This window comes from Pogona vitticeps, chromosome 1 (genome assembly GCF_051106095.1).
Source record: "Pogona vitticeps strain Pit_001003342236 chromosome 1, PviZW2.1, whole genome shotgun sequence".
Classification (NCBI taxonomy): domain Eukaryota; kingdom Metazoa; phylum Chordata; class Lepidosauria; order Squamata; family Agamidae; genus Pogona; species Pogona vitticeps.
In genome coordinates this window covers 290574273-290602225 of record NC_135783.1, presented here as the reverse complement: position 1 = coordinate 290602225, position 27953 = coordinate 290574273, and the positions used below count along the sequence as shown (strand labels likewise).

Genomic DNA, 27953 nt, shown 5'->3' with positions numbered 1-27953 from the left:
GGGTCACTATCATTCAGTTCTGACTTGACGGCACAGAACATGCACAATGCAGTAATCCAGCCTTCCTCAAAGCTGGCATCTTCCAAATGTCTTGGACTACAACTCCCATAATGTCATGCTGTCGGCTGTACAGGAATCATGATTCAAAACATCTCAAGGGCGCTCGGTTTGACAAGGTCTGAGATGTCTAGCACATTTCAATGGGTATCTTTCTTGGGCCATTGAAAGAACACATAAACCATACTTCTAAAAACAGCGTAAAAAGTAATAATGAAATACAGGTTAAGGCTAATTCTATTAATGAATATGCCATCTTTCTTTCTTTTAAAAATATGATTAGTCTGATTATAATTATACATAATTCACATTCTTAAATATATTTTCCAGTAGGAATAACCTTAATATTGTTATTCAAATTCTGGTTTTGTTCTTCTTTCAGCCTTCCTGACAAAGGTTTCTACTGAAACACTTTGGGCAGTTGATAATTCTGTGGGAGTCAATTTGCATAACCATTTTAAGCCCCCAGCCACCCTGCCTCTTTAATGTGTGCTACTGCTCTTTTGACTGCCCCTGTATTGAGAACTGCCCCCCACCCCCACCCCAAATCATAGTCATTAAGTCGTGTCCTCTTCACAACCCCATGGACCAGAGCACTCTGGGCCCTCCTGTCTTCCACTGCCTTCTGGAGTTGGGTCAAATTCATGTTGGTAGCTTTGATGACACTGTCCAACCATTTCATCCTCTGTCATCCCCGTCTCCTCTTGCCTTCAAACTTTACCAACAATAAAGTCTTTTCCAGGGAGTTTTCTCTTCTCATGAGATGGCCAAAGTATTGGAGCCTCAGCTTCAGGATCTGTCCTTCCAGTGAGCACTCAGGGTTGATTTCCTTCAGAATTGATGGGTTTGATCTCCTTGCAATCCAGGGGACTCTCAAGAGTCTCCTCCAGCACCACAATTCAAAAGCATCAATTCTTCGACAGTCAGCCTTCTTTATGGTCCAGCTCTCACTTCCATACATCACTACTTGAAAAAAACCATAGCTTTGATTATGTGGACCTTTGTCAGCAAAGTGATGTCTCTGCTTTTTAAGATGCTATCAAATGCAATAGTTGGTCTTTAAGGTGCCACATGTTTTGTTTTGTTTCTTTGGATTTTGTCTGATACATTTGAAGGAAGATAGTCTAAAATGGAGAAGGTCTGCTACATGTGGAGCCTAATGCCCTCAAGGAGAGAGCCATTAATTATTGCAGTGGCCCATTCGGTTGTTATAGGCCTGTCTGCTTTAATTAGCCAGGCTGGGCAAGGGTCAAGGGAGGAGGTGGTGGCCCGACAGTGATCAAACGCTTTGTCTACCAAATCTGGTGTCACGGGCTGAAAGAGTTCGAGTCTCACCAGGCAAGGCGGAGCGCTGGACATCTCTGCTCAATCCACTGTTTGGGAATCCTTGAATTCCTAGCTGTATGGGGTGACTCCAGATGTACCAGAACCTTCCTCTTCAGACTGCCATAGAGAATCATTAACACAAGTTAACTAATTTCTTGGATTCTACATTTCTCAAACCCCCCCCCCCACAATATGTAGTGTTTTAATTTTATCTGACTCAATAAAATTTTCCCGCATTCCTACTAAGTAATTGAAATGCTCCTTTTTGAAAGTGGCTGCAAGGTACACAATGGGCTTAAGTGAATTAAGAAAACAGTGTGCTAAAATAAATGGCCCTCTGGTGGCCATTTATTTTAATTCACTTCCTAAGAAAATAATATGAGTCAGAGGAAAATAAACAAAGACTTTGGAATTCATTGCATGAATGTGAAACTCAGCATGGATTTTAACAGAAGTCCCAAGATTTTTGGTTGTGTGACCAGGCCCTTGGTCTAATTATTTTGGATAAATTGTTTCCTTGTCTCCAGAGTTTTTGAGCAGAGTCAACAGACAGTACCCATCCAGCTGCTTGTGTTTTTGCCCTCTTTTATTGAGGTTTTGTCAGGTTTCCCCCTTCCTGTGAGTAGGGAGTTAGGGACAAACAGAGAAGCAAACTTGAGACACTTCCCAATTTGGATGAAGAACCAATCATAGTTTGAGATGTATAATTTTGTGCCACTATCACTCAAGTCCCTCCCTGTTTGATATTCAATGTATTTATCATATATAGTAACAATAGAATAACCAATGTAGGTAGCTCAGCTATGACAGGATGGTAATCAAAATGGAATTATCAAGAAACAAGAAAGAAGGTATCAGATGTTCTACGAACCCCAAGCTATGTGGATGAACAAAACATTGTGAAAAAGTGTCTGGAGAATTATGGCATGAACGAACGACCGAACGACCGAACGACCGAACGACCGAACAAACAAACAAACAAACAAACAAACAAACAAACAAACAAACAAACAAACAATTAAATAAATAAATAAATAAATAAATAAATAAATAAATAAATAAATAAATAAATAAATAAATAAATAAATAAATAAATAAATAAATGGGTTTTAACTTGGAAAAATGTAAAGTCCTGCACTTAGCTGGAAAACAATTGATGTACAGCTATAGAATGTGAGTCATCTGGCTTAGCAGCAGACCTTGTGGAGAGGATCTAGTGCCTTAGTAGACCACAAGCTAAACAGGTGTCAACAGTGTGATGCAGTTACAAAAAAAGAAAGCCAGTACTATAATAGGCTGTATCAATAGAACTATAGTGTCCTGATAAAGGCAAGTTAACAGTATGACTCTACTTTGCTTTGGTCAGATCTCACCTGGAATACTGTGTTCTTTTCAGAGCACTACAATTTAGGAAGGATGTCATCAAGACAGAATGTGCCCAGGGAAGGGCAACTAGGATGGTAAAATTTCTGAAAACCAAGGGCTATGAGGAATGTTCGAGGGAACTGACCATATTTTGGCTAGAGATGTGACGTGATAGCTGCCTTCACATATTTGAAAGGTTGTCATGTTGAACAAGGAGCAAGTTCCCTCCTCCAACTCCAGAGAGTAGGTCAAGAAGAAATGGATTCAAATTCCAAGAGAGTCCATTTTGAACTAAACATTAGGAAGAACGTCCTGATGGTAAGAGCTTCTGAACAGTGGAACAGATTGCCTTTGGAGGTGGTGGGTTTTCCTTCATAGGAGGTTTTAATGTGGTGGTTGGATGGCCATTCATCAGGGCTGCTTTAGTGGTAGATTTCCTGTCTGCAGGATGCTCAGCTCTGTTACCCTTGGGGTCCCTCCCTGCTCCTATTTTCATGATTCTATGAAATCTAGAAGGGAAAACAAGGGGAGAGGAAAAAGAATTGGCCTGGTTTTGGTCCATAAAGATTATACTATCCTGGAAAACAGAGTGATTTACCAGCTAGAACCCTGAATAGGAACGTGCTTGTATGAGGGTGAGGATACAGCTAATTATTCTGTGGCCTCATAGGCATCATTCAGTCTTGAGAGACTATGGTAAGTAACATGCTCTGAATTGAGGAGTGTCCTATCCAGAGCATGAAGTCTGGGTAAAGTAATATGGAGGATAGGCTGTTACCCAAGTAGCAGATCCCCCCTCTCCACATTGCTGAAATGGTCCAATGGAAAGGCAAGAGCCAATAGAACTGGTTCCAGCAACGTCGTAGGAGTTGCCAGAACGACACGAACTGCCTTTGGGACTCCAGCTCTAGGTTAACTCCTGAAGCCTTTTCCACGAGTGGATATAGCCGCAAGGCAGTGGAGGTTTGAAATTGGAGTTTTCCTTCTCCTAGATGGGCTGCCTACCATGGCTGACGAGCCCCACCTACCCGGCAGTAGGTGGGGTATTCTGTGGCCTATTCTGTGGTCAAACCATATTATTCCTATGTCAGAAGGAAGAAAGCATGGAGGAATGGAGAGGTTTAGAGAAATAGGGTGACTGACAAAACACTTCAGGGGGAAACCTTAAGGGGTGCAGCTGCAACAGAACCTAACCTGAAAGTCAAGTCAGGGAATGAAACGGTGCATCCAGAAATAAGACATAGATGAACATAGTTGGGAAGAGAGAGCCAGAGCTCTCCATGGTGCAATGATTTGTTGCCACACTGCACTTGTTTTTCTTTTAGCTATACAGTTTTTGTGAATTTGTTTTTAAAAAGTCTATATCATACCAATAGCTAAAGAATGAGAGGTTATGTAATTGCTAGCCAGTAATGGGTGTTTTATTGTTAATATTCCTCTACAATTTCCTAAACAAATTACTGCCAAAATAATTATCTGGATAATTATTGCTGTAATATATATTTTGTTTATACTAATTATTGTAACATTTAGAAAAATGACTCCAATTTTAATAGCTTTTCTCTTGTAGTATTTCTGCTATTGTTTCTTACCTAACTGTTTTCGGCCTATAAACCTCCAGTTGTATCGTCTTCTTCCTTGAATAGTATGTAAGAAATATATAAAATTGTGGCAAACTCTTACCTCTTCATCACTCTGGATGCTACCTGGTTCCCAGTTATTTATTTATTTATTTATTTAAAATATTTCATCTCACATCTTTCATGGTTGCCCTGAACAAATTAAAACTGTAACACTCCGTGGGCTTAGGAACAATTAGTCAGTGTAAACGGAACTTTTAATTGTGCCTATGATTTATTGAGCTGAAGCTGAACAATTAAGATTAGTTCTCAGACATGATCAATGAGCTGCAGAGAATGACCATGCTTTTGTACGGGGTGATTGAAGAGTTATTTCCATCTGGGAGGGCCTATGCCATGTCCCTACAGGGAGCAATTATATAGCTTCTTTCCTTAAGCACTATGTCATCTAAAGCCATAAGGGCTTTTACGCTAGCTAGGCTTAACGTACTACCTTCTAAGCTTCTGGAGGGAAGATTTCGAGGTTTGCCTGCATCAGATTGTCTCTGCCCCTGTAATAGTGATAAAGTTGAAACAGTTGGTCATGTTCTTCTTTTTTGTACCTGTTATCGGGATCTTCGCATGGAGCTTTTATCATCTATTATCTGTAAATCTCCTGGGAGATCAGAGGAGGATTATGTGCAGTGGCTACTCTCTGACAGTACCCCTTATATTACTAGACAAGTGGCCAAATTCTGTGCTGCAGCAATGGTTATTCGTAAACAGATGTTTGGGTAGGTGATTTTAGATCGACAATATAATATTTTTAATACAACACTATCTGTGGTTTTATCTATATCAAGGATATATTATGTTATTAATTGGAAATAAGGGTTTGTTTTATCATGTTTTAATGGAATTTTATTACCCTGCTCGACTTTCCTAAACAATAATTGTATGTATCTATTTTATACTGTTCTGGTTTTACTGGTCTTTGACCGTAATAAAGTATACCTACCTTACCTACCTACCTACCTTAATCAATAGGGCTGGTCCCTCCTCATTCATGTCATATCTGAAAGATGGGAGCAGGGAGCTACTGATTCTTGGAAAAGTTCAACTTGAGAAGTACAACACATAGAATCCCTCAGAAATCTTGTGGCCATCTTGAATGGGGCATTCTAGGAGATGTACTCTCACTCCCTCAATAAAAAAATGTTTCCAAGCTTGCTCTTCTCTTGGAGCTCAACCTGTGTCTTCTTTTTAGCACTGTAAATAGGGTTGAACAAAGCATGGCTGCCTAGATATTGCTGGACTACAGTTCCCACCATTCTTCACCACTGGCTGTACTGGCTACAGCCAATGGGAATTGTGATCCAATAGCATCTGGAGGGCTGCACTATGTCTGTCCTTGCCTTGAGTTTTTGTTTAAGGAACATATGTGTTGCTTCTAAGGACAGAGTCCTTCAAAGTGCTTACACAAGACTGGTAAAAACAAAATACCACATTTTTCCATGTATTAAAAGGTAAAGGCAAAAGTTCCCCTTGACAATTTTTGTCCAGTCGTGTTCGACTCTAGGGGGCGGTGCTCATCCCCATTTCCAAGCCATAGAGCCAGCGTTTGTCCGAAGACAATCTTCCGTGGTCACATGGCCAGTGCGACTTAGACATGGAACGCTGTTACCTTCCCACCGAGGTGGTCCCTATTAATCTACTCGCATTTGCATGCTTTCGAACCGCTAGGTTGGCGGGAGCTGGGACAAGTGATGATACTTTTCTCTAAAATACTTAGATTAAAAATGTAGGGTCATCTTATACATGGAAGTAAGGACGGGGGAGGGATCAAAACACTTTGATCCCTGCTTTCCCCCTCCACTTTTTGTGAAGAAAATGGAGGGGGAAAACACTTTCTTGCGAGGAAAGTGGAGGGAGAAAGCACTTTCTTTGGAAGAAAGCAGAGGGGAAAATGCTTTCTTCGCAGGGAAATGGAGGGGGAAAGCAGGAATCAAAGTGCTTTGATCCCTGCCTTCCCCTCCACGTTCTTGCAAGGAAAGAAATTCTGGGTTAGAAAAGTGGAGGGGGGCATCTTATACGTGGGGGAGTATTATACACAGAAAAATACGGTATGTTGCTTATAACAAGGTGAGTCACTATTATTTTTTCCTAATGGAGCAGGGCAAGATGGGAGACTAGGTTGATAGAGAGTGGCTTGCCTCAGGCTACTATGCCTTGTTATTACATGGCATTGCTTCTGACTTAGGTGATTTGTCAACTAATAACCTTCACGAAGTCCTCTCAAGACCCTGCTTATGTCCTGCAAACTAAAAGCCATGATTTTCTTTGCTGAATCAATCCATCTCACTTTTGATCTTCATCTTTAATTACATTTGATTTTCCATACAAGCAAAGTTATGCTCAATATTTTACAGAAAATACATATCCTGTACACAGAAGAGAAATGTTAGAAATTTAACTGGAATCAGAAAAAGAGGAGGCAACTGGAGATTGTATTGCAAATATATCTTGACTACTGATGAAGGTTCAAGGAGAAAAGTTAAAAACCAAGATTATTACTAAACATTAATCAAGATGACAAAAATCATGACTACAAGACAATTAAATAACTTTAATGTTAACAGTGAAGAAGTTGATCTGCTGAAGATTTTCAGTACTTTGATTCCATCACTGATTGAAATGGAGACTAAAACCAAGATGTCAGAAGACTGAAACCTGGAAGGGCAGTAATAAAGGAACCAAAGAAGTGAAAGGACATGTCATTGGAGACCAAGACCAAGTTCATTTGTATTGTAGTATTCCCAATTATTGTGCACATACAGGACAATCAAGGAATCTGAAAAAAAAAATGATTAATTCCAAATGTGGTGCAGGAAGAAAGGCTATGGGTACCAAAGATCACCAGAGAAGCAAATAAATGCATTCAGATCAAGCCTGAACTCTCATTAGAAGTTAAAATGACTAAAATGAGGCAATTGCTTATCATACATATCATGAGAAGACAAGACAATAATGCTAGATAATGTGAAAGGCAGCAGAAAAAAGAGGAAGACCAAAAAATGGGATGGATTGACTCCATGAACGAAGCCACAAACTTCAGAACACGGCCAAAGAGCCCGAAAAACCCACAACAGCCACAAACTTCAGCTTGTAAGACTTCAGCAGGGTTGTTAATGACATTTCCTTTTAGAGGGCAAGCAGGCTTTAGGTCCAATACAGAAGAAATCTGCTCCTTTGAAGTCTGCTACAGGCGTGATCACCCAGGACCAAGCACAACAGATGGAACACTGGGTGCAGCACTACTCTGAGCTATATTCCAGAGAGAACGTAGTAACCGAAGAGGCATTAAATAACATTGAGTGCCTGCCTGTCTTGGAAGAGTTGGACAGCGAACCAACTTTAACAAAAATAAAAGTGGCCTAGGATTCCCTTGCCTCCGGCAAGGCACCTGGGAAGGATAACATCCCTTCTGAAGTGCTGAACTGCGGCAAAGAGATCATCACCACCGAACCGTATGAAGTATTTCATCTTTGCTGGAAGAAAGGTGGAGTACCACAGGTCATGAAGGTTATGAACATTGTTACATTGTATCAGAACAAAGGAGACAGGGGCAACTGCAACCATTACTGCAGCAATTCTCTTCTCAGTGTTGTAGGGAAGCTGCTTGTCCGTGTTGTGCTGAAGAAATTCCAGGTGCTTGCAGACAGTCTATCCAGAATCACAGTGTGGATTTTGAGCTAATAGATCCACCACCGACATGGTATTTTCTTTCAGACAGTTGCAGAAGAAATTCAGGGAACAACAACAGCCACTCTTTGCGGCCTTCATAGATCTTACAAAGGCCTTTGATTTGGTTAGCAGGGACGGCATTTTTAAAATACTTCCCAATATTGGATGTCCACCTCGACTCCTTAACATCATCAGATCCTTTCATGAGGAAATGAAGGGTATTGTAGTTTGTGATGGTTCAGCATCAGATCCCTTTGACGTCCAAAGCGGAGTGAAACAGGGCTGTGTCCCTGCGTTGACCCTGTTTGGGATTTTTTTTGCTCTCATGCTGAATCACACCTTTGGAACTGCAACAGAAGCTGTCTATCTCCAGACTAGATCAGATTGAAAGCTCTTTAATCTCTCTAGATTGAGAGTGAAGACCAAAGTCCAGCTGAAACGCATGTGGGACTTCCTCTTCGCTGATGATGGAGCTGTTGTTGCCCACTCTGCTGAAGACCTCCAACAACATATGAATCGTTTCAGCAAGGCCTGCCAAGACTTTGGATTAACAATCAGCCTGAAGAAAACACAAGTCATGGGCCAGGGCGTGGACTCACCTACCTCTATTACCATCTCCACACAAGAATTGGAGGTTGTTCATGATTTTGTGTACCTTGGCTCAATGATCTCTGACACTCTATCCCTAGATGTCGAGATGGATAAACGTATTGGCAAAGCAGCTACCATGTTCTCTAGACTCACAGAGTATGGCTTAATAAGAAGCTGACGGCATATACCAAGATCTAGGTCTATAGAGCCTGTGTCCTGAGCACACTCCTGCATTGCAGTGAGTCCTGGACCCTTTGTGCATGGCAGGACAGGAAGCTGAACATGTTTCATATGCGTTGTCTCCGACATATTTTTAGTATCACCTGGCAGGACAAAGTTCCAAACAGAGTAGTCCTAGAAGGAGCTAGAATTTTTAGCATGTATACATTACTGAAACAGTGACGGCTATGCTGGCTTGGGCATGTCATGTGAATGACTGACAGTCGGATTCCAAAAGATCTCCTGCATGGAGAATTAGTGCAGGGAAATTGCCCCAGAGGGAGACCACAGCTGTGATACAAGGATATCTGCAAGTGGGATCTGAAGGCCTTAGGAATGGACCTGAACAGATGGGAAACCTTGACATCTGAGCATTAAGCCTGGAGGCAGGCGGTGCATCATGGCCTCTCCCATTTTGACAAGGCACTTGTCCAGCAGACTGAGGCAAAGAGGCTGTCCTGAAACCAGCAAAACCAGGGAGCTGGACAGGGGACAGATTGTATTTGTCTCCAGTGTGGAAGGGATTGTCACTTTCAAATTGGCCTTCTCACCCACACTAGATGCTGTTCCAAGTTACCATAGTCTCTCGAGACTGAAGGATACCTAATCTAATCTAAATTCATAGGATTGCCACTAAGTCATAACCTGATGGTACAGGCTGTATTCTTTTGGAGAGAAAGCTGAGATATAAACATTTTAAATAAATAATTTAAATAAAATAATAGCAAGAAGATGCCATTTGCAACTGACATATGTTGCAATCGTACTCAACAACTAGGAAAGATGTCCTACAGAATTCAATGGGATTTACATCTGGCGAGATTTGTATAGAGTTTCACTGCTGGAAGAGCAAAGAACTTCAGATCTGTTACATAGTTTTAAGGTCTTGATGGTGAGGCTTCTCCCTATTGTATTTCTTGTGCTCATCTTATCCATCCATCCATCCATCCATCCATCCATCCATCCATCCATCCATCCATCCATCCATCCATCCATCCATCCATCCATCTCTCTTTCTCTCTCTCTCTCTCTCGCTCACACACACACACACAGACACACACACAGACACACAGACACACAGACACACAGACACACACACACACACACACACACACACACACAAACCTCCAAAGAATATCTTTGTATCTTGCCAAACTCTTGTCAGTATTTGGAACTGGGATGAACCAAGCGTAAAATGAAAATAAATCGCTAATTCCTTCTAATAATGCCTGATTTCCTTATTTGATATCCCACATTAATTCTAATTACTTACCCAGAGTCAGGGCATTAATCAACATGTATAAATGTCTTCTTACTTAGCAACGCTGATGTGCCAAGCAGCTGGCATTGCAACGTGCTCAGACATGGGGGTGGGGGACTGTGCCTCCATCATGCTGGGTGGCTTTTGATGGTAGCTCCTCTGATAGACCAGTGTTCCTCATCACAGAAGCAGGCACCCAAGCTTTCACTAGCAATAGTTCAATAAGTCACTGAAGAGAATGGTACTGTGCAATGTAAGGTAAGATTTGTCTATCTTAACCAGGTAATTATCACTAATACAAATTATTCCCCTGGTTAGCAGCAGGAAACATTATCTATGGAAGCAGCTAGTGTCTGCTCAAAGGGGGTTTTCAGGACTTCTCAGACCATGGTTCTCTTGTAGCTAACTCTCTCCAGCAGGCATCACTAGCACAGACCTATATTCCAACCTTTGTCTGCCTATGTCTGTGGCTTTGCCTGTCTTTGTCTATGAGGCCATTAGACTAACAGTTGTCTGAGGAGCAGGATGGTAAACAAGGTGGGGTGACTAGGGATTTGTCCCGGATCTCAGACGTTTAGAGGGCTACTGGGAGCATCCAAACCCACTTGTTGGTACTTGATACTGGAGGGTACAAACCTATCCTCCCTGAGTACATATGAGCCTTGTGGCACAGTGGATGAGCCTCATGGTGCAGTGGTTAAACTGCTATACAGTCAAAACTGTGCTCACGACCTGGGGTTCAATCCCAGGTAGCCGGCTCAAGGTTGACTCAGCCTTCTGTCCTTCTGAGGTCGGTAAAATGAATACCCAACTCTTGGGGGGGGGCAATGTGTCATCTGCATAATTAACTTGTAAACCGCCCAGAGAGTGCTTAAAATGCTATGGGGCGGTATATGAGCAGCATGCTTTGCTTTTGCTTTTTACTACCTCCAGCTGTTATGTTTCAGCAGGAAGGCAGGATAGGCTCAACAAGGAACCGAAATGACTGCCATGCATCAGATTCAGAATTGTGATATTTATTTATTTATTTATTTATTTATTTATTTATTTATTTATTTATTTATTTATTTATTCATTCATTTCCTTTCATTTCCTTTCCTTTCCTTTCCTTTCATTTCATTTGTGCAGCGCCTATCTGGTCTTGTGACCACTCTAGGCGGCTTCCAATACAACACAAATCAGCAAATAAAAATATCACAAAAGTTATTACACAAATAAGTTCCATAACAATTTATAAAATGAGAAAAATAAAATAAGAAATAAATAAATAGAGAAAATAAAAAATCAAGTATTGACTGGAGAGAAGGCCTGAATAAACATCCATGTTTTTAATTGATTTTTAAAGATACCCAGAGTGGGGGCCGCGCGAATCTCCAGAGGGAGATTATTCCAAAGGGGAGGAGCTGCCACTGAGAAGGCCCGATTTCATGGTTTTTCCTTATGGGCCTCCCTTGACGTCAAGCTCCTCAGCCTCACCTCCTGACTCACATGGGTGATCTGGGTAGACCTTGGTGGGAGTAGGCATTCTGCCAAATATCGAGGTCCTAAACCGTTTAGGGCCTTGTAAGTAAGCATTAAAACTTTGAAGTCAATGCGGAACCAAATGGGCAGCCAATGCAATGCAGTCAGAATAGGATAAATATGATGGTATTTTCTCACTCCACTAAGGAATCTAGCTGCCGCATTCTGCACCACCTGAAGTTTCCGCATCAACCTCAAAGGCAGCCCCACATAGAGCGCGTTGCAGTGGTCTAATCTTGAGATTACGAGCACGTGCACCAAGGTAGTGAGCGCTCCTGTATCGAGGTAGGGTCGCAGCCGGGCAATCCGCCAAAGATGGAAAAATGCGGTGAGGACTACTGATGCCACCTGAGTTTCATTAGTGAGTGCCGGGTCCAGATGGATCCCCATCTGCGAACCCCACTCTTTGTGGCCAAGGTCACCCCCAAAATGAGAGAGAGAGAGTCACCCAAGCCGCCAACCACAGAGGCACCCACCCTCAGAACTTCCGTCTTGTCCGGGTTCAGCCTCAGCCCATTTTCCTGCATCCATTGCAGTACGGTCCCCAGGCAACACTGAAGGGACAGGACGGCATCACCTGCAGTTGGTGAAAAGGAGATGTAGAGCTGGGTGTCATCAGCATATTGATGACACGATGCCCCACACTCCCTGATGACCCCACCCAGCAGCCTCATATAGATATTAAACAGCATTGGGGAGATAATCGACCCCTGTGGAACCCCACAACTGAGACTCCACAGGACCGAAACACTCTCTGTGGATGGTCCTCCAAGAAGGATCAGAGCCAGGCAAGCACCAAGCCACCAATTCCCAACTCAGAGAGCCTCCCCAGGAGGATACCGTGATTGACGGTATCAAAGGCTGCCGAGATGTCAAGGAGGACCAACAGAGATGTTTTACCCCTGTCAGCCTCCCTCAACAGGTCATCATACAGGGTGACCAATACCGTCTCTGTATGGTGGCGTGGCCTGAAGCCCAACTGAAATGTATCCAGGGCATCTGTTTCATCCAAATGAGCCTGAAGCTGATCAGCCACCACCCTCTCAACCACTTTGCTGATGAAAGAAACATTGGCAACGAGCCTATAATTGCCAGTTTCGTCCACTGCCATATTAAGTTTCTTTCTTATGGGCCTAATGAGTGTCTTCTTGAGGGCAGGTGGGAACCTGCCCTCAAGGAAAGATCCATTTATTGTTGCTGTGGCCCATTCTGTTGTTATTGGCTTGGCCGCTTTGATTAGCCAGGCCGGGCAAGGGTCAAGGGAGAAGGTAGTGGTCCAACAGCGATCAAGCACTTTGTCCACAGTGTCAGGCATCACAGGCTGAAAGAGATCAAGAGTCACCAGGCAAGACGGAGCGCTGTACATCTCAGCTCAACTCACTGTATTCAAAAACAGAGAGAGCTCCCAGCGGATGGCCTCCACTTTAGATTTTAAAAATGCTGCAAATTGGTCCAGTAAATAACTAGGGGGAGGCCCATCACTCAGACCAATTCTGGATAGGTCATGCACTATACGGAATAACTCCGCCTGCTGACTTGAGGCTTCACTTACCTGGTTAGCGAAGTATGTATGACAAGCAGCTTTTATCTTAGACAGGTAGAGGTTAGTTGCGACCCTGACAGCTATCCAATTGTAATCTGTCGGGTTCTTCCTCCACCTACGCTCTAGCCTTCTCTTAATCCATTTCATTGCTTGGAAGTCCTGGTTAAACCAGGGCGCAGGCTGAGCTCTGCATTGGAGAGGGCGTTTAGGCGCGATCGTGTCTATAGCCCTAGTGACAGCAGTAGACCAGCTGTCAACCAGAACCTTGACAGGAGCTTCTTCCAGATCAGTCATAACACCTCTCATGGCATCCTGGAATCCAACAGGATCCAGTAGCCTTCGAGGGTGGACCATAGAAATAGGTCCCTGCTCCCTGCGAGGGGGGACTGCCACTGAGAGGTTACATTTTATTAGGTGGTGATCTGACCATGACAAGGGGACCGATTCAAGGTCAGTCACTATCAGACCACACTCACTCCAATTGGTGGAAAAGACCAGGTCCAGCATGTGACCACCCATGTGGGTGGGGCCGTTGACATGTTGGGACATGTTCAAGGAAGCCATGGTTTCCAAGAACTCAAGAGCTGGCCCTGAGGTCTCTGCCTCCACGTGAATGTTGAAGTCACCCAAAACCAAGAGCTTTGGGGACCCCAACACTGCCACGGAGACAAAGTCCGCCAGCTCCGGAAGGGTAGTGGCTGGGTCGCGAAGAGCGCGGTAACACAGGAAAATCCTAATACCATCCCTGGCCCCAGTCGACACGTGGAGAGCCTCAAGACCCAACTTTACCACCGAGGAGCGCCTAGTAACCTCCAGGATGGATTTATGAACAATGGCTACTCCCTCTCTGCCCCTCCAATCTACCCTGGTCCTGGACAGTATAACTGGGCAGACAGGCCAGCGCTAGGCCAGCTAAATTGGCAATGAACATTTGGATAGTTAATTTTCCATCAAGACAAAGACCAAGATCCTGCTCCTGGCTTACTTTAGTTCACAAAAATCAAAATACATCATCATACTGAAGGGTGCTCCTTGGTCCTCTCCCTGCATAAACCAATTTCATTTGACCCAAGACTGAGCAATGAGGCAGCAAAGCCCCAATTATGGCTCTGCTGGGCAGCTTGTAGTGATTGCCATATTCTTTGTTCCTGCTTGCTTTCCTCTTCTAGGGCCATCCCTGTCTTTAGTTAAGATGAGATAGTCCCTTGAGGTGGCATAAGGTAGGAGGTGGCAGCAAGGAGGGCAAACGGTGTGCTACATATTATTTCTTTGTTTTAGTTATTGAATTTCATTTCTGTCTCATGTTTCTGTCAACACATGGAGTCACTGTGTCTGTCAAAATGATTAAAACACAGCTACCACTAAGAACACAATATATCATCTTCATCATAGGCATCCTTCAGTCTCGAGAGACTATGGTAACGTGCTCTGTATGGAGGACTTGGAACAGCGTCTAGTGTTTTGACACTGTACGCAAAACTGGAGTGTCCTCTCCAGAGCACGAAGCTTGGGTAAAATAATATGGAGGATAGGCTGTTACCCAACCAGCAAATCTCCCCTCTCCACATCACTGAAATAGTCCAATGGAAAGGCAAGAGCCAATATAACTGGCTTCAGCAACGTCACAGGAGTTGACAGAATAACATGAACTGCCTCCTTGCCTCGAGGTTAACTCCTGAAGCCTTTTCCATCAGTGGATATAGCCACCTACCTGGCCTGTTCCCTCACAGCATGTTGGTGCCTCAGTGGGGGTTTAAAATCAGAATTTTCCTTCTCTTAGATGGGCTGCCTTCCAGGGCTGACGAGTTCCACCTACCTGGCCTGTTCCCTCACGGCATGGAGGACGATGGCGGCGCCTCAGTGGGGGTTTGAAATCAGAGTTTTCCTTCTCTTAGTTGGGCTGCCTTCCAGGGCTGACGAGTCCCACCTATCAGTTCTAGTAAAATATATCATCTTACTAGAATGTGTTTGGTATATAACATTGTTAAAACACTTCTAATTTAAAGCACTGTAAAAAGTCTCCCATCTGGGTGTTTCCAGGTGTGATGAAGGTCATTCCTGCATCACCTGTTTGAAGAATGATTTAGCTGCCCATCTACTCGCTTTCTGTGTGTGGGATAAGTGGGCACATCTGCTTGTTCTTTGCGTCAGGCACTAAAATTCTTGAGTTAGCACTGCTTTCCCTTCCTGAAGCTTCTCTTTGAGCCTGTTGCTTGCCCTCAACAACTTGCCCTGCCTAGTTTGCACATTTGTGGCTTAACTGCTATAAGGGAGAGAACAGGGCACATTCTGGCTTCATGGTAGAGTAACCTAGTTTTCTGCCCCTGAGATGTGTATGACCACAATTTTCATATTCTCCAGCTAGTAGAGCCAATTGCTGTGCTGGTTGGAGTAGTAGGAACTGCAGTCCAAGAGATGTAGAGAATCACATGTTGCGTAAAGGGGATTTTAGAGGAGTGCCCTTTAATATGATGATGTATGTTGATTATTGTGGACTAAAGTAAGCCAAGAGCAGGGTCTTTGTCTTCGTCTTGATGGAAACTTAACTATCCAAATGTTCATTGCCCATTTAGCTGAAAAGCACAATTCTGCACCACTGGCGTTAGCATGGACTGATGGATTTCTGACTTCATGAATTGGTAGTGCATTCAGTGGCCTCTTTTGTGAAGCTGAATAAGTGAAGGAAGATATGGTTATATACACCCATGAAAATTCCACTTTGCATTGAAAATCCCTATGTGGTGCAAAACAACAACTACAGTTTATCACCAAATAAACCTTTTGCAAACTCAGGTCTGCTGTCACTGAAAACTGTTTATTAGATGTAGGTTCTTCTCAGGGCTTGGAAATAACACATTTTAAGTCGTTTGTTGTTTTTTTTATTTTTTTTTTAAAATAAATAACATTTTTGTGTTTCTTTTTTCTACAGGGCATTTTTAAAAGGAATTTTGAGAGTCACTGTGAATTGAACTTTTATCCAATCAATGTTTTTAGATCAGTCCTTTATCAATTGTGATTTTTTTTAAAAAAGAAAGAATTAATGAAAATATTACAAAAAAATGTAACAAGCAAGTTGCTAAATGTTCTTATTACCATTTTTAGGTAACAAATTACCTTTTCTGGATTTGCAATAACATAACAATTTATTTATTTATGTATTTATGTATTTATGTATTTATGTATGTATTTATTTATTTATTGGACTTATATACCGCCCCATAGCGCTACAAGCACTCTCCGGGCAGTTTACAATTTTTTAATTATACAGGCTACACATTGCCCCCCCAGCAAGCTGGGTACTCATTTTACCAACCTCGGAAGGATGGAAGGCTGAGTCAACCTTGAGCTGGCTACCTGGGATTTGAACCCCAGGTCGTGAGCACAGTTTTAGCTGCAGTACAGCATTTTAACCACTGCACCACGGGTTTCTAGCGTGTGTTTTATCTTTTCCCACTTCTGATTCCACATACTCTACATCCCAAATGAACCTGTTCCTTTTTTACCTTCCCCACCCACTAGCATTTTGATCCAGCCATCAAATTCATCTGCAACAGCCTAGGGTTCAGTTCATCACTGGCCTGTGTATTGCAGAATTCCAACTAATGAGGTCCGGGTGAAAACAAATGGAATGCTTTAGAGCAGGGAGGGCTGCCCTTTTGAAGGATCCTCACTGTGTGCAGACCAAACGTACCTTTTCTGTACAGCTTTGAAAAACTAAACAAAACAAAGCAATTCAATAACTCACAGTTGGCTGTGAGTAGCTTTCAGTGTCTCTCCCTCTTCCCCAAATACAGTGGTGCCTCGCTTAACGAGCGCTTTGTTTAACGATGAATTCTCTTAGCGATGACTTTTTCGGAGTGTTTTTGCGCTCCGTTTAATGATGGTCCCTATGGGCTATTTTTGCTTAGCGATGTTGGGACCATGCTTCACATAACAATTAAATTTTTGGGTCCCCTTTTTCGCTTAACGATGGTTTAAACAGCCTCATGTTTGCTGTTTTTTTAAATGTTATAAAGTTAAAGTTTACTGTTTAAAATATTTGAAATCATAAAGTGCACTTAATAAACCCTTTGTTAACCAAATTTGACTTTGTTCTGACTCTTTTTTAATTTGTTGTTGAATCCCCCCCCATTGAGATGCATTGAATAGGTTTCAATGCATTTCAATTGGGGAACTGCGTTTCGCTTAGCGATGTTTCCTATGCCGATTTTCGCTTAAGGACGGCAATTTGTTCCTATTGGAACGGATTATCCAGTTTTAAATGCATTTCAATGGGAAACCGCGTTTCGCTTAGCGATGTTTTCACTTAGCGATGAATTTTTTGGAACCAATTAAAATCCTTAAGCGAGGCACCACTGTACTCACTAAGAAATCTCTCTTCAAAACTCCACAGCAATTTTGCATTTTTAAAATGTGTGCCTTTCTGTGGTGTGCTGCATGTGCGTGTGGATAGCTATAGATCGGAGCTTGGAAAGTAAGTTTTAAAAGTAATTCAGCACAGTTATAATTCTAAGCTTCCCCAATAGTCAGTTGTCATTTTTGTTGCACTGCTAGAAAGGAACTCTTTTCCTCCCCTAACATTACTGAACTACATATATTTACTTACTTAAAACATAAATAAATCTGAATATCTCGTATTTGGAGGCAGCAGAAAAAGTACAATCCAATATCATGTGATGCCATCATGTAGTAAGGGCACACACCTCAACTACAGAAGCAGCTAAAAATTACAGTTGCTTGAGAGGAGTGAGGTTATTCTTCATTGACTGAAATCCTGTTGCACAGCTTCGCTTGCACAATGAGAATGCCATCAGCAGCAATGGCAGATTGATGCCGATTAAATGGCTCATTTTGTGATTTCTGAGCACAAACAGCTCACATACAACATGATGAAGTCATATACACCCTGAAATCTCAAAAGGAAGCCTTTAATCAGTGCAGTCTGTTGCTGCTGATACTGTCATACCTGTTGTGAAAGCTGACCATAAAGTGTGATAGAACAGGTGCCTGCATATTATTACATGGGCATGTTATTTGCTGCTTCTGGCAATCACTATTAAAGCCACAAAACCTAAGGCTGAACAAATTGTGAGGCGGATTCTTGAACATACCTGAAGCTGGCAGGTGCTCTTTATTATGGATTTAATAAAATTAAAAATCGGTTCCGAGATACTACATGGATTACAGACCTGGGATTTCTGAACATCAGAAGAGTCAGAGTGTATCCGGAATAGAATCTTAAGAATAGGTGTAATGTCCAGATCTATTCTTCTTTGGCCAGACATCATCTGAAACACTGAGTCCAGTTTTGGACACCACAGTTAAATGGCTGTCATCTGAAAAATGGAGCAACCTTGTTTTCTGCGGCTCCAGATGATAGGACCAAAAGTAATCGATTTAAATTATGAGAAATTGCTCAGTGATTGCCAACCAAAACTATGCTGTCTGAATAACTGATTTCTAGTTAAATCAAGGGAAAACCTCGTTACCATAATATTTTATGCCTGCTTCAGAAACCTGGTTTTTCAGAATCCTATTTTCCCTGAGCAACTATCTTCATGCTATAAGAAAGCATTTAAATCACACATTATGGATGTATCTTCACAGGAAAATCTTGCATCCCTTAAAACCATAAAGATATCTCCCTGGGACAACATCTTTAAACAGATGCCTGGCCCGAGGATTATCTGTTAATGCTGATAACTTTTATCTCAGCATTCAGTTATTCAGTTAATGCCCTCCTAAGTTCTTGACAGGAAACAGGCAAAGCTACCTTTCAGCAACTCTCTGCCATAGAAAAGATGGTGAGGGTCTCCCCTATACACGTACATTTAACTGCAATTTGACAATTTGCTGAACTGTTAAAAAGTGGACCTATTTGGACAACTCATTAGAAGAGAGATTTTCACATCTATTTATCTGTTTGTTTATTTTTTAAAATAAGGACTGTAAGAGAAAGAAAAGAGATGTGGTCTTCACCCAGGTTCTATCCAAGGCAGGTGCCAGTTTCTGCAAAGGATAGTAAAAGGAGCTGTTTGTCAGTTTATCTGCATACATTTGACTAGACTATGAAATATTTTATTCAGGACTAGAGATGGGGATATTCATATTCATAAACAAATACGAATATCTCAGTCCCAGCTGGACCTAATGAGCGTCTGGCCCGAGGACTGGCGTGTCCACTCATGCGTCCCAGTGCCACAAAGGTCCCACTCTTCCCATCAATAGCACCAGGAGCTCCATTGTCTCCCTGCTTGGCTAGCCACTCCAGGCAGGAGGCGGGAGGATGAGTCTCCCTACATGGATGCAGAGTGGCCAGCTGAGCAGGGAGGTAGCGGAGCTTCTAGCAGGAAGAGCGGGACCTTCATGGTGCCAGGACATGTGAATGGATGGGCCAGTCCCAGAGGCTGGATCCTCATTAAGTCCAGCTGGGACGGAGATATTTGTACTAGTTTACGAATATCCTCATCTCTATTCAGTACTATGCTGGTATTATCAGTTTGTGTTCTTATTTTTTAAAAAAATTGTTGTGGTTGACCTTGTTTACTTTTTCTACTTGTATTTTTTTTAAAGCATTTCTGTTTTCCCTTCTATTGTATGACATATAGTGAAGGAGGAGGGAAAAAGTAGTAGAGGAAACAAGAGGAACTAGTTCAGATCAAGCTTCAATTGTCTCTAGAAGCAAAAAACGACTGAGGGCATGGCTACACAGAGAAGCTCATTCAAGTTGATTAGGAGTTTTCTGTTCCTCATTGTTGTAAGTTTCCATTGCTGAAATCACTTTTGGCATTCTCAAGGAAATGTTGAATTATTCAGGAGAGGCCTGTTATCATAGAATTATAGAATAATGTTGGAAAAAGAGGCCTATAAGGCAGGGGTCCCCAACCCATGGTCCGTGGCCCAGTGATGGTCCATGGCCTTGGCTTGACTGGGCTGCAGAGATAGATCTCCCACCCCCTGCATGCACTCCCTCCCATGCAGAGCCACCCGCATGCATGGGTGCCCCACCCACCTGTGCGTGAGAGCACATCCCACCCACCCTTGAGCACACCCTGCCTACCCACACATGAACAAGCATGAGCCCTGCCCACACAGGAGCATGTCCCGCCCATCCATGAATGCGCATGAGCGTGCCCCTCTCTCCCACACATGCACAAGCATGCACCCCACACACCCGTGAGCATGTCCCGCCTACCCACACATGCACAAGAGTGCACTCTGCCCACCCGTGAGCACGGGGAGCACCCCCCGTGCATGGACCCCCCCCAGTCCATGGTTAGGAAAAGATTGGGGGCCACTGCTATAAGGCCATCTATCCCCCCCCTTGTTCTATGCAGGGAATCAAAATCAAAGTATATCTGACAGATGGTTGTGTAATTTTTTCTTGAATTTCCTCCAGTGTTGGAGCACTCACCCACTTCTAAGTCAATTTGTTCCTTTGTGATACAGCTCTAAGAGTTAGGATGTTTTTCTTGATATTCAACTGAAATCTGGCTTTCTGTAACTTGAGCCCATTATTATGTGCCTTGTACTCTGGGATGATTGCGTCCCTTCCCTGTATGACAGTGTTTAAAATATTTGAAAAGTGCTATCATATCTTTCCTCACTCTTTTTTTTTCTTGAGGCTAGACATGACCAGTTCTTTCAGTCTTTGCTCATAGGACTTGATTTCCAGCATCCTGATCATCCTTGTTGTCCTCCTCTGAACTTGTTCCAGTTTGTCTAAATCCTTCTGGATTTAGACAAATTGGACACAGTACACAAGATGAGGCCTAACCAGTGTCAAATAGAGACGGACTAGTCCTTCATGTAATTATTCTTCTGTTAATGCAGCTTTTTCATTATAATGTTTCAATTCACACATGAACAGGATTTCAGGGGGTTATATGTATAGCTCAAATGGGAAAAGTGACCTAAACAAACAAACAAAAAATCAGCCATCCTAAAGAATGGTTGTTGTGGGTTTTCTGGGCTCTTTGGCCATGTTCTGAAGGTTGTTCTTCCTAACATTTTGCCAGTCTCTGTGGCTGGCATCTTCAGAGGACAGCACTCTGTGCTCTGGTGTAGTTGGCTTGGGAGTGCAGTATTTATGGCTGTGAGATAAGCCTATCTCACAGCCATAAATACTCCCCTCCCAAAAACAAACAAAAAAAGAACAAAAACAGTATGACAGCAAAGAAAGAGATATGATATGAAATCATATAAGATGTGGTTGCTATTCTGGATAAGAAATACTACAAAACAAGAATCCAGGGGGAAACATGTAAGATAAAATGTACACACATGCTGCACACGGATGAAATACTAGTCAAGATTTCTTAAGTCATTATCAAATGTAATAAATATGTATGTTGTTATCTACTATTATTTTTCTTCAGAACTACTAGACCCATCTTTTCAGAAGAAGGATAAAAGGTAAAGTCTGCCATTCTCTACATTACCACATGCTGTTCCTCTGATGTTTCCTTTAATTATGTTACTATTTACAGTTAGTCATTAAAGTGCCATTGCTTTTGTTTTGTGTTTTTGTTGAAACATTTATAGAACCAGACTTCAAAAGAACTGCATGCAAAACATGGGTCATAAACATTGCAAGGCATGAACTGCAACCAAATACCACTGTCTCTTTGAGCCTTGAATGAAGTCTCTGTAGTCTAAGTCATATGTCTGAAGCAGTGAGCAATGAGCAATGTTTCATGAAATATTACATGGCCCTGGCCGCAGTCAACCTCTGTCTCGTCATCGTTTAGTCGTGTCCGACTCTTCGTAACCCCATGGACCAGAGCATGCCAGGCCCTCCTATCTTCCACTGCCTCCCGGAGTTTGGTCAAATTCATGTTGGTAGCTTCAATGACACTGTCCAACCATCTTGTCCTGTGTTGTCCCCTTCTCCTCTTGTCATCACACTTTCCTAACATCAAGGTCTTTTCCAAGGAGTCTTCTCTTCTCATGAGATGGGCAAAGTATTGGAGCCTCAGCTTCAGGATCTGTCCTTCCAGTGAGCACTTAGGGTTGATTTCCTTTATAATGGATAGGTTTGTTTGCCTTGCAGTCCAGGGGACTCTCAAGAGCCTCCTCCAGCACCACAATTCAAAGGCGTCAATTCTTCGGCAGTCTGCTTTCTTTATGGTCCAGCTCTCACTTCCATACATCACAACAGGAAAAACCATAGCTTTGATTATTCAGACTTTTGTTGGCAAGGTGATGTCTCTGTTTTTTAAGATGCTGTCAAGGTTTTTCATCGCTTTCCTTCCAAGGAGCAGGTGTCTTTTAATTTCATGGCTGCTGTCTCCATCTGCAGTGATCATGGAGCCCAAGAAAGTAAAATCTGTCACTGCCTCCATATCTTCCCCTTCTATTTCCCAAGAGGTGATGGGACCAGTGGCCATGATCTTAGTTTTTTTGATGTTGAGTTTCAGGCCGTTTTTTGCACTCTCCTCTTTCACCCTCATTACAAGGTTCGTTAATTCCTCCTCACTTTCTGCCATCAGAGTGGTATCATCTACATATCGGAGATTGTTGATATTTCTTCCAGCAATCTTAATTCCAGCTTGGGATTCCTCCAGTCCAGCCTTTCACATGATGTATTCTGCATATAAATAAGCTGGGGGACAATATACAGCCTTGTCGTAGTCCTTTCCCAATTTTGAACCAATCAGTTGTTCCATATTCAGTTCTAACTGTTGCTTCCTGTCCCACATATAGGTTTCTCAGGAGATAGACAAGGTGGTCAGGCACTCCCATTTCTTTAAGGACTTGCCATAGTTTGCTGTGGTCCACACAGTCAAAGGCTTTTGCATAGTCAATGAAGCAGAAGTAGATATTTTTCTGGAACTCTCTGGCTTTCTCCATAATCCAGCGCATGTTAGCAATTTGATCTCGAGTTCCTCTGCCCCTTCGGAATCCAGCTTGTACTTCTGGGAGTTCTCGGTCCACATACTGCTGAAGCCTACCTTGTAGGATTTTGAGCATAACCTTGCTAGCGTGTGAAATGAGTGCAATTGTACGATAGTTGGAGCATTCTTTGGCACTGCCTTTCTTTGGGATTGGGATGCAGACTGATCTTTTCCAATCTTCTGGCCACTGTTGAGTTTTCCAAACTTGCTGGCAATGTAGCACCTTAACAGCATCATCTTTTAAGATTTTAAATAGTTCAACTGGAATGCCATCACCTCCACTGGCCTTGTTGTTAGCCAGGCTTTCTAAGGTCCACTTGACTTCACTCTTCAGGATGTCTGGCTCAAGGTCACCAACTACATTGTCTGGGTTGTCCGGGATATCCAAATCTTTCTGATATAATTCCTCTGTGTATTCTTGCCACCTCTTCTTGATGTCTTCTGCTTCTGTGAGGTCCCTACCATTTTTGTCCTTTATCATGTCCATCTTTGCACAAAATGTTCCTCTAATATCTCCAGTTTTCCTGAACAGATTTCTGTTTTTTCCTTTTCGGTTATTTTCTTCTATATCTTTGCACTGTTCATTTAAGAAGGCCCTCTTGTCTCTCCTTGTTATTCTTTGGAAGTCTGCATTCAATTTTCTGTAGCTTTTCCTATCTCCCTTGCATTTTGTTTCCCTTCTCTTCTCTGCTATTTCTAAGGCCTCGTTGGACAGCTACTTTGCTTTCTTGCATTTCATTTTCTTTGGGATGGTTTTTGTTGCTGCCTCCTGTACAATGTTACGAGCCTCTATCCATAGTTCTTCAGGCACTCTGTCCACCAAATCGAGTTCCTTAAATCTGTTCTTTACTTCCACTGTGTATTCATTAGGGATTTGGTTTAGATTATACCTGAGTAGCCCAGTGGTTTTTCCTACTCTCTTCAGTTTAAGCTTGAATTTTGCTATGAGAAGCTGATGATCAGAGCCGCAGTTAGCTCCAGGTCTTGTTTTTGCTGACTGTATAGATCTTCTCCATCCTTGGCTGCAGAGAATATAATCAATTTGATTTCGATATTGCCCATCTGGTGATTTCCATGTATAGAGTCGCCTCTTGTGTTGTTGGAAAAGAGTGTTTGTGATGACCGACTTGTTCTCTTGACAAAACTCTATTAGCCTTTGCCCTGCTTCGTTCTGAACTCCTAGGCCAAACTTCCCTGTTGTTCCTTTTATCTTTTGGGTCCCTTCTTTAGCATTCCATTCCCCTAGAATGAGAAGAACATCTTTCTTTGGTGTCCGTTCTAGAAGGTGTTGTAAATCTTCATAAAATTTCAGTCTCCTCAGCAATGGTAGTTGGTGCATAAACTTGGATTATTGTGATGTTGAAAGGTCTGCCTTGGATATATATTGACATCATTCTATCATTTTTGAGATTATATCCCATTACAGCTTTTCCCACTCTTTTGTTTACTATGAAGGCTACTCCAGTCCTTCTATGAGATTCTTGCCCACAATAGTAGATACGATAATCATCTGAGTTGAATTCACCCATTCCTGTCCATTTTAGTTCACTGATGCCCAGGATGTCGATGTTTATTCTTGCCATCTCCTGCTTGACCACCTCCAGCTTCTCAAGGTTCATAGATCTTACATTCCAGGTTCCTATGCAGTATTTTTCTTTGCAGCATTGGACTTTCCTTTCACTTCCAGGCACGTCCACAACTGAGCGTCCTTTCGGCTTTGGCCAAATCACTTCATTAGCTCTGGAACTACTTGTACTTGTCTTCTGCTCTTCCTCAGTAGCATGTTGGATGCCTTTCGACCTGAAGGGCCCACTTTCCAACGTCATATCTTTTAGCCTTTTGTTTCTGATCATGGGGCGTTCTTAGCAAAGATACTGGAGTGGCATTGCCAATTCCTACTCCAGGTGGATTGCGTTTAGTCGGAACTCTCCACTATGTCCAGTCCGTCTTGGTGGCCCTGCATGGCATAGCCCATAGCTTCTCTGAGTTACTCAAGCCCCTTCGCCACAACAAGGCAGCAATCCATGAAGGGGCAACCTCTGTCTACCAGCCCTAAATAGGATGAATTGGCAATGAATTGCAAGAACTGACATTTCTATATTTCTCAGTATTGAAAGGCCACAAAATCTTCCCAGGGACAAGCCAAAGAGGCTCCTTAGCTCAGGTCCTGGCCATAGTGGTTAATGTGTTCCTTCCTCTTGTTGCTGGCCAAGCCCCATGTTTCCTGCTTCAGCTGCCTTTGAAAAGACACCCACTGGGTTGTTTTATCTTCCAGCACTGGAGGCATCTCCACAGCCCATGCGTCTTGTCCTTTGTGCTATTGTTTGCATTATGTAGTTCTCCTTTTGTGTACCCACAGGGGTCTTTTTGATAGGCAGCATCCTTTGATCACCTCCTCCAGCTTTGAGCAGACTAGTGGAGGCTAGTTTGTTATCTTACTGGGTTTTCCCTCCCCCCTTCACTCCTAGTACTTATCCTTCTCTTCTCCCTTTCCCATTTTTTTCCACTTGAAAGACAAATGAAAGCGCTTCCAGTTTACCCTGGAACCCCAGGAGACAGGAAAGGGGTTCATCTTTGGAGATTTCCACTTTCATTGAAAGAGTGAGAGGAAGGAAGAGCTGCTGCATGGCTTACCCATCAGTTGAGAAGGGCAAGCTTAATCTCTTCTGGCTGTTTGAAAGCTTGAGTTATTCTCCAGGGATAGCTGCTTTCCCAAATGCATCTGTGATCAGTGGGAGAATCCTGCAGTCAGAATAGTTTTCTCTTGCACAAGTCAAAGAAGGTATGAGGCAATTGTGTTATGGGGGAGTAGGGAAGCTTTGTAGTTTTCCTTGTGGGAAGCACGGCTGTCACTAACTATCCATATTATGACCTCTCAGCAAATATCTAAGCTGCTGTCAATGCACTGTTTTCTGCTGTATTCCTGCTGAATTCAGTTTTTGAGAAACAACCATTGGTGCCACAATATGCACAGATATATTCTGTATGGTTCCCAGCAATTTTCCTGAGTACTTTCATAAAGACTGTTGTGCTTTCTGCCAGCTTGTTTGACATTAATGGTCTCCCTAGTCCATTCTATGTGTCTTCCCATAACATAAAATAACTTTCTAATTATTCACTACTTTGTATGGTGGAAATATTCATTTAAAAGTAAATATTATGAGGAAAAGCAACAAAACAAAACAAAACAAAACAACCCCAAACAATCTTGTTTGGTAACGTTTCTAGGAATGGCTTGAAGCATGCAAAAAAAAAAAGATGAAGAAAGAAAGAAAAGCTGGCATCTTAATTTTAGATATGTCAGCTGGGAACAAGAAATCATAAAACTGTAGAATTGGACAGTAGTCCAAAGATTATTTAGACCAGTGGTTCTTAACGTGGGCGATAATGCCCCCCAGGGGGCGATTTCATTTTTCAGGGGGGCGGTAAAAAGAAAAGGGGCGGCGTGGGGGCGCTGGAGCAAAAGGGGGCGGTAGGGGGGCGCTGGAGCAAGCCAAACCTGTGAAGATGGCTGCAGCCTTTTTACAGTGTGCATGAATATATATTTTCCTCCAATTTTAATTTAGTTTCAGACTTTTTGTCTTGAAACTTTTAGTTCCTGCATTTGTTTTTATGCCCTTTTTATATTTCTTTTTGCGTCTTAAAATTCACTTGCAACTAAATCATTAAATGTTACTTTTTGGGGGGCATTTCATTTTCTTGGAATTTAATTTTGTTTTCAGGGGTCATTGGATTTAAGTGTCTTAAATAAATAAATAAATAAATAAATAAATAAATAAATAAATAAATAAATAAATAAATAAATAAATAAATAAATAAATAAATAAATAAATAAATAAATAAATAAATACGATATCGTCACCTTGGGGAGGGGGGCGATGATAACTTCCTCAAGGGCTCAAGGGGGCGTTTCTTTCAAAAAGGTTAAGAACCACTGATTTAGACCAATAGTTCCCAACCTTGGGTCCCCAAATTTTCTTGGACTAAAACTCCCAGAAGCTTTCACCACTAGCTGTTTTGGCCAGGATTTCTGGGACTTGTGGTCCAAAAACATCTAGGGACCCAAGGTTGGGAAGCAGTGATTTAGACCTACCCTCCAACAATGCAGGTAAAAGGTAAAGGTAAAGGTTCCCCTTGACAATTTGTCCAGTCATGTCTGACTCTAGGGGGTGGTGCTCATCTCTGTTTCCAACCCATAGAGCTAGCGTTTTGTTTGAAGACAATCTTCTGTGGTCACCTGGCCAGCGCGACTAGACACAGAACGCCGTTACCTTCCCACCATAGTGGTACCTATTTATCTACTTGCATTTGCTTGTTTTCGAACTGCTAGGTTGGCGGGAGCTGGGACAAGCGACGGGAGCTCGCTCCGTTGCGTGGATTCGATCTTATGACTGCAGGTCTTCTGACCTTGCAGCACAGAGGCTTCTGCATTTTAACCCGCAGCGCCACCACATCCCTTTTAACAATGCAGGTAATTCGTGGCTAAAGAATCCCTGACAAGTGGTCATTCAATCTCTCTTTTAAAAACCTCCAGAGGAGAGAGGAGCACACTTTAAAGCAGTCCATACTATTGCTGAATAGTTATATGCTCCAAAGGAATTTACTTCCAAGTACTGTATGCCTGCCTACACTGCAGCTTTAAACCAAAATTAATTTCAGGTTTTTTTTTCCCCAAGGCCAGCCTGTTTTCCCAATCCCCTAACAATACCTGTGATCTCACGCAGGATGTTACCTTTGTGGTTATATCTGCTATGCATGTAAATTCACACGGTTCTCTCATAATGAATCAGGCAGATGGGCTGGGAGGCGGAGGCCGTATCACAGGTCTCCAGATGTTTTCCTAGTAGATTTGTTGCGTTGTGAACTCAGTG

At 42.5% G+C, this 27953-nt stretch overlaps 1 long non-coding RNA gene across 1 annotated transcript in view; it reads left to right on the top strand.

Moving 5' to 3' along the window:
* The window catches only part of LOC144587915 (uncharacterized), a 63087-nt gene extending 36812 nt beyond the window's left edge, over positions 1-26275 (top strand). Inside the window, exons 2-3 of the long non-coding RNA XR_013543167.1 lie at positions 21565-21601; positions 21731-26275. This is a non-coding gene — a long non-coding RNA (uncharacterized LOC144587915). The remainder of the gene's footprint in view (positions 1-21564; positions 21602-21730) is intronic.
* Positions 26276-27953: the final 1678 nt, after the last annotated feature.